We start from the raw sequence: 12,819 nt of genomic DNA, 5'->3' as shown, positions 1-12,819 counted from the left end.
AAAAAAAGAACAAACATTTCATATAACTGTTTATATTTTCTATCTTTATATTAGCGTAAATTGTTCTGTTTATACTTACTGTTTTTATATTAAGCAAACTGTTTTCTTTCTTCGAACCATTATCTAAATTTTATTAATACAGGATAAATTATTTTCGTACTTACTGTCAATTGTATAATAAACTGTTAAAAAGACATCACTTGTTTTATTATCAGCAAATGGCACCCAAGAGAAAGATTAGGACTAAGACTTCTAATAGCAACTCCGAAGAACAGACCAATGATACCATGAACCAAATATTCCATCTGTTGCAACAACAGATGGTAATGATGCAACAACAGATGCAGTAACAACATCAGCAGATTCAACAGCCAATGTTACAACAACTACCTCTTCCTGAGCCCCAGATGACACCAGTTATACCTTTTGTTACTTTCAAACAGTTTCAGTCGGTTAAACCCCTAGAATTTGATGGGTCTGTTAGGTCACACACACACTATAGAGGGGGTGAATACAGTGAATAGTACACTCAAATCGAACTTTAAGAACATAAGTAACAGAAAACAAACTTTATTGAAACAATAAACTCTGTTACAGTATGGAACTGTTACCTCTCAGTGATGAACAAATATCACGAGAGCTGCTAGGGTTACAATGAATAATCTTTTCTAATAATGATAACACTTATAGTGTAAACCCTATGTTTATGTTTATATACTACACAGTTACAAGATAATCGCTAATTGATATGGAATATAATTCTGCTTCCTAAAATATATCAATCAGATATCTTTTCTTCCAAGTATTCCATTCTTCACGGAATTCCTTCTTCATGCATATCTCTTCTTATGTTTATCTCAATCTTCTTTCCTTTAATCAGCTACTGTCCTTATCTGATTGTCCTTCAGCACTTAAGTTCTGATATCTATCTTCTGATGATTATCTCCTAATAATATAAGTACTGATATCCTTAAGTCCTGACTTCCAGTATAAGTACTGATCAACAGTTAAGTACTGATTTATCCTGTTCATGTAAGATCTGAAAGCTAAACATAAAACATATTAGCCATGACATTATCAAATATATCTAACAATCTCCCCCAACTTGTAAATTAACAAAATATACAAGTTTAACAGATATTTGATGATGTCAAAAACATTAAGTACAAATGCATGATAAATAGACTAGATAACTACAACTTACAGTCCTTAAAGTTTTTACCAATTTCAACTTCTGATAACAACTTCAATCTGTATAAATATCAGAATTTAAGCAGTTGTAGATCTTCGACTTGGCTTCTTCATTTTCTGATCTCTCTGATGTCAGGAGTTGTTCTGAGATAGTTCTTCAACAAACATTTCTCAGCATATCTTAGTTCATCAATCATTCTCCTTTTAACACCTTTAAGCTCTGCAGTATCTTCACCAGTTTGAAAGATTGCAGCTCTGAGATCATTAATCTTTGCTTTTCTTAACTCCTGATCTAGTCTTATGACATAAGCTTTTTCTGACTCAAGATTGAATTCAAGTCCCTTAATACCAAGATACGTTCTGATCTGTGCAGTATTAGGCTTCATATCAACAATATCAACATTGTGATCTCTGTACTTTGGAACATATCTGCTGTCAGACTTAACAGAATAAAGCCTTTTCTGTCTCTGAATCTGTTCTTTTAAGTAGTTTGCAGCAGTCTCTGTTATTCTGTCATCCACTTGAAGTAAGAAAAGTACATGCTCCAATTCTTCAAAATACTTCAAAGGAATGGCATTTTGTCTTATATGATAAACCCTACCATCTGTCATGAAATACAACATGATGTATTCTTTCAAGTAGGTATGGTAAACCATCTGTACAGATTCCAATTGATTCAATCTCTCAGGAGTTGCTCCAATACCTGGTTCACTCAAGGAAGTTGGATCATTGGTAGTGTTGTGTACTCTTTTTTCATCAGCACTTCCCAATCCAGTTTTATCTCTAGCTTCCTTTCCAGTAACTACTCTTGCTTCAAAACCACTTGCAGTAGTCTTCAAAGATTGAGTCTGTTTTGCTTTAGTGAATCCTGGTAGGAGTGTCTTTGATCTATTTTCTGATATCAAGTTAACTTGAGCACTGTCAGAGGTTACTTGCTTCTTCTGAATATCAGAACTTACAATTTCTTGACTCTGAACAACTTGAGCCATGTCAGAGGTTGTTTTAAGAACTTTTCTTGTAGTCAGAGCAAGATCATCTTTTCCATCAGTAATTTCTTCTTCCTCAGGAGGTACATAAGGCTTGATAGGTTCACCAACCTTTTCTTTACCCTTGGATCTTGGATCTATCTGTGGTTGTGATCTAGCCAAAGTTGCTTCAGTATATGTCCTTTCTTTGATCACAATGCCTTTAGGTTTTGGAAGTAACTTTTTACCAGAAGCTTCAGATTTAGATGTGACTTTCTCTGATTTAAGTCTGGCTTCTTCTTCCTTCAAACTTTCCAAGTCCATCCCTGGATTTTCTTGAAGAAATAACTCTCTTGACATTTCCTCATCAAGATTTAGAAGTTCATCAGAACTTATCCTTTTACCAGCAGCAGAACTTATTCTTTTCCCAGTATCAGAACTTGTTCTGTGACTAGCTTGTCTTGATGTAAACCTTCTACCTTGACTATGACCACTACCCATTCCAGAGGTTCCTTGGTCATATTTTCCATCATCCTTTCCTTGCAGTGTCTTGTTGGTTGTGCATTTGGACTTAATTACCTTCTCCCCCTTTTTGGCATCAGCAGGTAATAAAATAGAGAGAAGTAGTTCCACTGAGGTCTGGATTTCAGTAAGTTGCGATTGCTGAGAAGCTTGATTTGTCAGAATTTGATCAATCTGAGCTTGTTGTTTCTCTTGAGTTTTCTCAATATAAGCAACCCTGTCAATGGTAGGTTGGAAGAACTTTTTCTTATCAATTTTCCAAACTTGTTCCTGTTTGATAAAGTTCTCCTGAATCTTGTGTAGCTCGGCATGAGTATTGGAATGAAGACCTTGTAGGTGTTTAGTACTCAATGCAGTGACTCTAAGCTGGGTTTTAAAATCATCAGAATTTAACATTTCATCAGCTTTAGTCAGGTGCTCAGCAAGATGTAAAGCATTTGGAACACATGAAACTGAGTTCCATTCCTTAGTCCACTCCTGACCTGCAGGAGTTTCACTCCAAGGCACTGGTGCATCCCTGATAACAAACTCCTTTACCAGTTCAGACTTAGGAAGAGTCAGTGGAGGAGTATGTCCTGAAGGACCTGCTTCATCAGCATCTACAGTTGTAGCAGCTTCACCAGTATCTCCAACATTTGCAGCATCAGAACTTAAAGAATCAGTATCTCCTGATAAGACAACAGTGTGAGTAGCAATGGAGGCTTCAGCATCCTCTAATTGCTGATCTGATACTAAGTTCTGATCAACAGCCATATCCTGATGCTCACCTAAAATCTGATCATCAACATCTTGATGCAGAGAAGGTGTTGTTGATAACTCTGGAGTTTGAACAGCATCAGTAACAGGTGTTGTGAAAGGATTATTTGCTGTTGGAGCTTCTAAGAAAAGAATTGCAGGCACAACCAAGTTCTGAATATCAATTTCAGCACTTGTGCCTGGATCAACAAGAGACACAGATGGGGAGTTAGCCTTGTCAGATACAGCTTCCTGAGATGGAGTGGATGGAGAAGAAGTGACTGGAGCAAATTCCTTGCCTTGTGAGATCAGAGATTCCTGATCCCCTTCCTTAGCTGCTTCCTCCTCATCATCTGAAACTGGCCTTTGTGCCCTCTGTTTCTTGTACTTCCTTGTTGATTTGGATTCCTTGGGAGTTTCAGGAATTATCATACGTCTAAGCCTCTTGAGAAGCCTAGAACCCCCAATTTCAGAATCCTTCTGAGAAGTTGCTTTCTCAGCTTCAATCACCACAGGTTCTGAAGAAGGAATCTGTTCCTCAGAATCTGATTCATCTCTCAAAGTAAATCTCCTCCTCTTTTGAGGTGTTTTAGGAACAATTTTTGTTCTTTTTGGCTTAGAGGATGGAGACTTCACAGTAGGTGCTGAAGAAGAAGGTTGAGCAGTCTGTGAAGTGGAGAGATAGGATTTGAGATAAGTTCTGAGGGTAGGTTGAGTAGAATGAGAGGTAGGTACTGAGGTTGATGGATTTTGGGTGGTTGGAGGTGGTTGGACATAATACTGGGAGTTCCACGGTTACCATCATCATCAAAAATGCCAGTCCTCCAGAACCTCAGAACTTGTTGACTTGAAAATAATTCAGGCTGAGTTAAGGCGTACCCAACCTCACTATGTGCAAGAAGATCTTGCACAAAGTGCAATTCAGAGGGAGCTTCAGCATGATCAAGAATTGTAGCATAGTTGTTTGGAACAAACTTAGCTCCATCAATGATTAAATCCTTTGGTGCCATGTAAAAAATTGAGAATTAAGTATGCCTGATAGGTGTTTGATATAATATCTGTATGAAAACAACGGAAAAAGTAAAGTGAAGGAGAGTAAAAGTAAGAAGAGAGATAAAAGATGAAGAAATTAAAAAGATTACAGAAATCTTCTCTCTGTTGTACTTATACAAAAAAAATATTACCGTTGGACACCTGTCAGACATGCAGTAATAACGGATAGTTACTGGGCTCGAGAAAATAGGAATGATTACTTACCCAGTTGCCTTGTTTCAAGGAAAAACCGTTCCATTAATCAAGAGAAACAGTTTTAATTCAAAATTTAAACCATTAGCACTGATTGAATTATTTTTCACTGCAACATTAATATTTTGAAAAAAAAATCATGTTAAAAATGACCGAGATAATTTCGATGAATAAGTGCTGACAGAGAATCAGAACTTAAATAAAAACAAAATTTAAATGGTCATCAGAATATCAATCAGGATTTATCAACAGAAGATAAAATAACTCAGAGACAAAATCTTGAATTAAAAACAATTTTCATTAATATATCAAGTCAATACATTTATGAAATGGAAATTACATCAATACAAGATTTTCCCTAAGCTTCTAATCCTAACATCAATAGCTTTAGTCCTAGCTAAGAAGCCTGACAAAGCTGAGGATGAAGAAGAACATGAAGAAGACAAGATTAAGTCATCTTCCTCTTCCTATCTTCGATGAACAAGATGGCGAGTCGTATGATTCGCTCTTGCTGACGGATACGACGAAGGTGAAGGTCTCTTCGAACGGCCACCAGATCACGTTTGATAACCTCTGGAAATTGAATCCAGAGATTGTGAGGGATGTTGGTGATAGGGTAGGGAGTTAGAATTCCATTCAAAAAGACATGCACAGTCTCATCACCATAATTGTAGAACCAGCCAAATTCAGCCATTTGTGATAGTAAATGAAAAATAAGACTGAATTTGTGATAAAAGTGTGATGAGAAGACTAATGTGAAGTGGCTGTTTATATAGGCAAGAGAATGCCAAGAGACGCAAAGATATTTAATGCTGACAGGTAGAATTAATTCTACCTCGTCTCCCTAGACTTTGAAAAAGAATAACAGTCATTGGAAAGAGGAATCATGGTCTAGACCGCACAAGACACAAGAAACAGTGGACTGTTCAAGTACAAATACCATTAATCCTAATCATAGTGACTATTAATCTTCCACTTCAACATATTCGAGTTCGAACTGAGACTGTTATCAAATTTTATTCACAGATAAGCCAAGTAAAGGATTAGACTGAGAAGTCAGAACTTAGACCTATACCAGAACTTAACAGTCATCAGAACATAATTTCTTAACTCGAAAAAGGAATGCCCATCTTAGTAATACTCATACAAGTTCTGAGTTATGGACGTCAGAACTTAATCATCAGAACGTGTAACTTAGAACTTGTCCTCAGAATTTGTGCAATAATGACACAATGACTGTTTATCTAAAATATCATAGACCACCACAGAAATTTTCATCATTCAGATGGAGTGATTAGTGTGTGCATTAAGCTAAAAACAGACAAAGAGTAAAGTCTGATTCACTTCAGTACATCTTAGAAATAAGGCATAACTAAAATTTTGCTAAAGATCTGTCATTGTCCTGAAACCTACTGAAGAATGAGTTTATGCTTGAGTCCACCTCAACTGTTTTGTGCTAATTTTATGCATCTTTTAAAATTCTATTTTACAGTGGCTTCTCAGTGTAAGTGAGTCACGATTGTTTATCAGAATTTATGCTATTTTCAGAGTATTTCTCCAGTAATCATAGAGTGTGAAAAGTCACCAAGAAAATATTTAGCTTTTCTGATGCATATTTACTTAATACCAGCAATGCACTTGGGTCGTCCCTTCCGCATTTTTACTCTAGATCTCAAAGGAGTACCTGATTTTAATCTTTGATCTTTTTGCTTTTTCTTTTGATAAGAGAGGTCTATCAGCACTTAGTACATTCAGCAGTTTTACTAGTATCAGAACTTAACAGATGAATAGCATTATTCTAATTTGTGACTTAGTAATAAGATATACAAAGTGAACTTAACTAAGCTCAGTTATCAGAATTTGCTAGTGTCATAAGATTTCCACTGAAATAAATACTTCTTCCATGGAATCATTTGTTTATTGAAGACTACTAGGTCAGTATCTAGCACAGTTATCCTCATAGGATAGAATAGGTACTAGAACAGACATATCACTTATCAGAGTTTAGAAACATATATCAGACAACAGTCAGTACTTAAAGATATTTATCAATTAAGCACAGAATACACAATGAGATTAATTCTGTAAATACTGAGCATAAAGTCTGATAACACAGAACAAGTCTAAGCAGATTTAGAGAAAGAACCTGAAACCATTCCAAGTTCATTTACCAATCTTGTAAAAGTAGCTTCACATAATGGTTTTGTGAAGATATCTGCCAACTGTTGATCTGTGGGAACAAAATGCAATTCCACTGTACCTTCATCCACATGTTCCCTGATGAAGTGGTACCTGATGCTGATGTGCTTTGTCATTGAGTGTTGAACTGGATTACCTGTCATAGCAATAGCACTTTAATTATCACAGTAAATAGGGATTTTGAAATATGTTAACCCATAATCCAGTAACTGATTCTTCATCCAAAGAATCTGTGCACAACAGCTTCCTGCAGCAATATACTCTGCTTCTGCAGTTGATGTGGAAATGGACTTTTGTTTCTTGCTGTACCAAGAAACCAATCTGCCTCCAAGAAATTGGTAGCTTCCACTTGTGCTTTTCCTGTCAATTTTGCAACCTGCAAAATCTGCATCTGAGTAACCTATTAGTTTAAAATCTGATTCTCTAGGATACCATAATCCCAGAGCAGCTGTCCCTTTAAGATACTTAAAGATTCTTTTTACAGCTGTTAAGTGAGGTTCTCTTGGATCTGCTTGAAATCTTGCACAAAGACAGGTAGCATACATGATATCAGGTCTACTAGCAGTTAGATAGAGTAGAGAACCAATCATACCTCTGTAGTCAGTAATATCTACTGATTTACCGGTATCCTTATCCAGTTTTGTTGCAGTGGCCATTGGAGTGGATGCACTTGAACAATCTTGCATTCCAAATTTCTTTAGCAGGTTTCTGGTGTACTTGGTTTGACAAATAAAAGTGCCTTCCTCATTCTGCTTGACTTGAAGGCCCAGAAAATAGCTAAGTTCCCCCATCATACTCATCTGATATCTTGACTGCATTAGTTTGGCAAACTTCTTGCAAAGTTTGTCATTTGTAGATCCAAAAATGATATCATCAACATAAATCTGGACCAGAAGTAAGTCCTTTCCATGGTTGAGGTAGAACAGTGTTTTGTCTATTGTCCCTCTGTTGAATCCACTTTCCAGAAAAAACTGAGCTAAAGTCTCATACCATGCTCTAGGAGCTTGCTTAAGTCCATAAAGTGCTTTGTCAAGTCTGTAGACATAGTCTGGATGTTTGGTATCTACAAAACCTGGAGGTTGTTCAACATATACCTCTTCCTCCAATTCTCCATTGAGAAAAGCACTTTTCACATCCATTTGAAAGACAGTAAACTTTTTGTGAGCAGCATAAGCCAAAAATATCCTTATGGCTTCTAACCTAGCAACTGGTGCAAATATTTCATCATAATCAATCCCCTCCTGTTGAGAATATCCTTTTGCAACCAGCCTTGCCTTATTCCTTGTAATTATGCCATCACTATCAGTTTTATTTCTGAATACCCACTTTGTACCAACAACAGATCTATTCTTTGGTCTTGGTACTAGGGTCCAGACTTTGTTTCTTTCAAATTCATTCAACTCTTCCTGCATTGCTTGCACCCAATCAGCATCTTGAAGAGCTTTTTCCACTTTCTTTGGCTCAATCTGAGAGAGAAAAGAATTATAAAGACACTCATTTGAAGTACCTGTTCTAGTTCTGACACCTGCATCAGGATTTCCAATTATCAAATTAGATGTATGTGATTTTGTCCACTTCCTTGCAGATGGAAGGTTTTATCTAGAACTGGATGCTCCCCCATGATCCATGCTATCTTCATTTTCATTTTCTGATGCTCCCCCTGAAACTATGCTCTCTGAGTTGGATTCTTCGATATTTAGATTTTCAGCACTATCAGAATTTGGCTTATCAGAACTTGACAAATCAGAACTTGAAGAGCCACATGCATGTTCGGATGTTTCTTAAGATGTGGTAGGATCTTGAGTATGCTCCCCCTGCATAGGTGCATCTTCCTTTAACGTAGTCACCACAGTTTCAATAACATCAGAGTTTAATCCATCAGAGTTTGCAGTATCAGGACTTAGACTGTCAGGATTTTCAGTATCAGAATATGAGTCTTCATTTTCAAATCTCAGCTGATCATGGTCAACGAAATCTTTAAGACCAGTGATCTTCTTGTCATCAAAAGAGACATTGATAGATTCCATGACCACTTTTGTTCTCAAATTATTGACTCTAAAGGCTTTTGTGGAAAGTGGATATCCAACAAAGATTCCTTCATCAGCTTTTAGATCAAACTTTGATAGCTGTTCAGGATGAGTCTTGAGAACAAAACACTTGCATCCAAATACATGAAAATATTTCAGATTTGGCTTCTTTTTCTTCACCATCTCATATGGTGTTTTTCCATGCTTGTTAATGAGTGTTGCATTTTGAGTAAAACAAGCAGTCTGCACAGCTTCAGCCCAGAAATAGGTTGGAAGCTTTGCTTCTTCAAGCATTGTACGTGCAGCTTCAATGAGAGTTCTATTCTTCCTTTCAACAACTCCATTTTGCTGTGGAGTTCCAGGAGCAGAAAATTCCTGCTTTATTCCATGGCTTTTGCAGAACTCTTCCATTATCAAATTCTTGAACTCAGTGCCATTATCACTCCTTAAAATTTTTACAGAATCTTTGACCATTTTATCTAGCTGTTTGACATGATCAATCAAGATAGATGCAGTTTCACTTTTTGTGTGCAAGAAATACACCCATGTGTATCTGGTGAACTCATCCACTATGACCAACGCATACTTCTTCTTTGCAATAGACATGACATTTACTGGACCAAATAAATCAACATATATAAGATGATAAGGCTCAAGAATTGATGAATCAGTCTTGCTCTTGAATGAAGATTTTCTTTGTTTGGCTTTCTGACATGAATCACAAAGACCATCAGGAGCAAATACTGTGTTTGGCAATCCTCTCACAAGATCTTTCTTGACCAGTTCATTTATATTGTTGAAATTTAAATGAGAGAGTTTCTTATGCCAATTCCAGCTTTCTTTAATTGATGCTCTACTTAACAGACAAATTGCAGAGCCATCAGTACTTGTTGAAAGCTTAGCTTCATAAATGTTACCACGTCTGTATCCTTTTAGAACAACTTTGCCTTTAGATTTACTCACAACTTCACAGTGTTCTTCAAAGAAATCAACATGATAACCTCTGTCACAGATTTGACTTATACTCAGTAGGTTGTGTTTAAGTCCTGAGACCAGAGCTACTTGTTTAATTATGACATTTCCAAGATTGATATTTCCATATCCCAATGTTTTTCCAATGTTGCCATCTCCATAAGAAACACTTGGGCCAGCTTTCTCCACAAAGTCTGATAGCAGGGCCTTATTTCCAGTCATATGTTCTGAACATCCACTGTCGAGAACTAGATTATTTTTCCTGTTGCCCTGCAATCACAAAGACCACTAATTATTAGTTTTAAGGACCCAGACTTGCTTGGATCCTTTGGCCTTATTAAGTTTGTTAACATTTGCAGCGAATTTAGCATCAGAGTTTATGTTAACATTTTTCTTATCAGAATTTACATTATCAGACTTTGAATCAGAATTTACACTAGAAGGAACAATGGAAACTTTCTTCAAAGAAGGTTTTATTTGATAATAATCATAATACAAACTATGATATTCCTTACAAGTATAAATGGAATGCCATAAACTACCACAATGAAAATAAGGATTTTGTGGTTTGTATCTAACAGACTGACTCTTAACTCCTGATTTTGAAGGTAAGGAGTTAATATTCTTATTTTTCCTGCAAAAAGAAGCCAGATGGTTAGAACTTCCACAGTTATGACATATTTTCCAAGGAGCATCAGGAACAGGTTTATAATCATTGTTTTTATTCACACCTTCCTTTCCATTCCTATTTTTCCTAGGTGATTTTACCTTGTTTGCATTCTTGACATCTTTCAGCTTATGCTTAAGCTGCTTCTTTGTCATTAAGCCTATGTTTACTTCAGCTGTCTTTTCCTGTTTTAGTTTGTCAGAAGTTAATTCCTCTTTAACTTCTGATTTCTCATTATCAGACTTTAAAGTTACAAACTTAACAGGTTTTAACTTTGGCTTTTGCTTAACAACAGGCTTAATTTCTTCAGTTCCTTTATTATTCTTATTCTCTCCATAACCTAAGCCCTCTTTCCAATTTTCACTACTTAGCAAATTTTGAGTTGTTCTGCCGGAGTTAGTCCAAGTCCTGATTATCTCTCTTTCCTTTTCTAACTCAGTTTTTAGAGATTCATTCATTTTTAGCACTTCATCCCTTACATAAAAAGCATCATCTCTATCCTTCTGAGTTTGATGGAACATGACTAACTCTTTTTCTAAGAAATCATTCCTTTTCTTAAATGCAAGATTTTCAGAAGTTAATCTTTCACATGTTAAAGTTTGGTCTCTATAGCTGACAAACATGGTTTTAAGATATCTTCTCAACTCATTAATATCATCAGTATGAAAAGCATAAGTAGTCTGAGGTACCTTTTTTTCAGCAGCTTCAGAACTGCTCTCAGCACTTTCTTTATCAGCATTTGCCATCAATGCATAGTTCTCCTCACTTTCAGAGTCTGAAGTGTCTGTCCAGCTTTTCTGCTTTATGACAAGAGCCTTGCCTCTGTCACCCTTTACCTTCTTGCAGTCAGGAGATATGTGGCCTTTCTCACCACAGTTATAGCATTTAACATTGGTGTAATCTCCTCTGTCAGACTTTCCTCCTCTGCCTTCAGATCTTCTGAAATTCTTCTTATCAGAACTTATGCTTTTTCTGGAAAACTTCTTTCCCTTCCTAAACTTCCTGTATGCAATCTTGGTGATTCCTTTTACCATAAGAGCACACAGCTTCATCATCTCCTCATCAGCATCAGTCTCAGGCAAGCTTTCAGAATCTGAGTCATCATCACTCTCAGAACTTGATGACTCAGTATCAGACTTTATGAAAAGAGCTTTACCCTTGTCTTTCTTTGAGGAAGCTGCTTTGGGGAATTCTTCTTCAGCCTTAAGAGCAACTGTCCTTGACTTTCCTCCTTTCCTCTTGCTTCTTTGTTCCATCTCCAGCTCATGAGTCTTGAGCATTCCATAGATTTCGTCAAGAGTTGTTTCATCAAGATTGTAGTTGTCTCTTATTGTCGTTGCCTTCAAATCCCAGCATTCCGGAAGAGCTAACAGGAACTTAAGGTTTGAATCTTCAAGATCATACTCTTTATCAACCAATGACAAATCATTCAAAAGTTTGACAAATCTATCATATAAATCATTCAATGACTCATTAGTCTTTGATTCAAAGTGTTCATACTCTTGAGTGAATATTGTCTTCCTGTTCTTCTTAATTGTGTCAGTTCCCTGACACCTTGTTTCCAGAGCATCCCATATCTCCTTAGCAGTCTTGCAGTTGATTACCCTGTTTGACATTACATTATCAATGGCACTATGCAGTAAGTGTCGTACCTTAGCATCCTTAGCAATTGATGCTATGTCCTCAGCAGTATAATCACTCTTCTCCTTTGGTACGGTCATTGCTGCTTCACCTGTAACTGCAACAGCGAGTTTGGTTGGTTTGTGAGGACCTTCCTTGATTTTATCCAAGTATTCTGGATCTGTTGCTTCCAGGAACATGGTCATCCTTACCTTCCATATGGGATATTCAGATGGTCTCAGTATGGGGACTCTGATGGTCTCATACCGACTCCGAATTTGTGTCTTTGGTGGTTCCTCAGTTGTGGTAGGCTTAGTTGGAGTTTCTGTATCCGACATGATTGTGTTTGGATCTTTAACTGTATGTAAGTTAACAGATAGGCTCTGTTACCAATTGTTAGGTCACACACACACTGTAGAGGGGGTGAATACAGTGAATAGTACACTCAAATCGAACTTTAAGAACTTAAGTAACAGAAAACAAAATTTATTGAAACAATAAACTCTGTTACAGTATGGAACTGTTACCTCTCAGTGATGAACAAATATCACGAGAGCTGCTAGGGTTACAATGAATAATCTTTTCTAATAATGATAACACTTATAGTGTAAACCCTATGTCTGTATTTATATACTACACAGTTACAAGATAATCGCTAATTGATATGGAATATAAT

This window comes from Apium graveolens, chromosome 9 (genome assembly GCF_009905375.1).
Source record: "Apium graveolens cultivar Ventura chromosome 9, ASM990537v1, whole genome shotgun sequence".
In the NCBI taxonomy this organism is placed as follows: Eukaryota; Viridiplantae; Streptophyta; class Magnoliopsida; order Apiales; family Apiaceae; genus Apium; species Apium graveolens.
Note: the sequence above shows the minus strand (reverse complement) of the source record.